This window comes from Nanorana parkeri, unplaced genomic scaffold, assembly GCF_000935625.1.
Source record: "Nanorana parkeri isolate BGI_ZX_2015 unplaced genomic scaffold, ASM93562v1 scaffold1798, whole genome shotgun sequence".
Classification (NCBI taxonomy): Eukaryota; Metazoa; Chordata; class Amphibia; order Anura; family Dicroglossidae; genus Nanorana; species Nanorana parkeri.
This window is the reverse complement of record NW_017308066.1, coordinates 55,275-55,898: the sequence shown is the minus strand read 5'-3', so window position 1 is coordinate 55,898 and position 624 is coordinate 55,275.

Here is a 624-nt window from a genome sequence, read left to right as displayed (position 1 = left end):
CACCTGCACAGAGAAGCAGAACTGAGAGACACATTTCTTTCTCAGGTCCGCTCCCCTGCTCAGTTGTTGGTGTTTCAATAGCCAATCTGATATTGGCTATTTCAAATGAAAATAGCCAATTGCAGTCGGGCTATTGTCCCGGCTGCTTACATCCATCTATGGCCTGTGGAAGCTAGACGGCAGGAGAATAGGGCTGCGCGTGCGGGGGGGAATTGGTGTCTGCATGGCAGGAGGGGGGCTGGGGGTGCAAGTAGCTGGTATTGCCTAGGGCGCAAAATAGTCTAGCACCGGCCCTGCCAATCCCCCAGACTCCACAGCTTTCAGTGGAGTCTGGGGTATTGGAGTTCTCTGGATGGTGCGGTCTGTTTGTATACCGCTGCCTTCCAAGGTGGAGACGCACCTATCAGACCAGCACCTAGGGAGTCCTCATGGCGGCTAAGGGATTGGAGCGGTGAGATTTCCTTTAGCTCTACACATGTTTCTTCTCTGTTCAGCTGCAAGACACTAATGTTACATGATCACCACTCGCTACATCAGATAATACACTGAGTGGCCAGATTATTATGACCCCGCCATCAGTACTTGGTTGGGCCGCCTGGTGACTCCCCGAGATGGTCAAGGGCG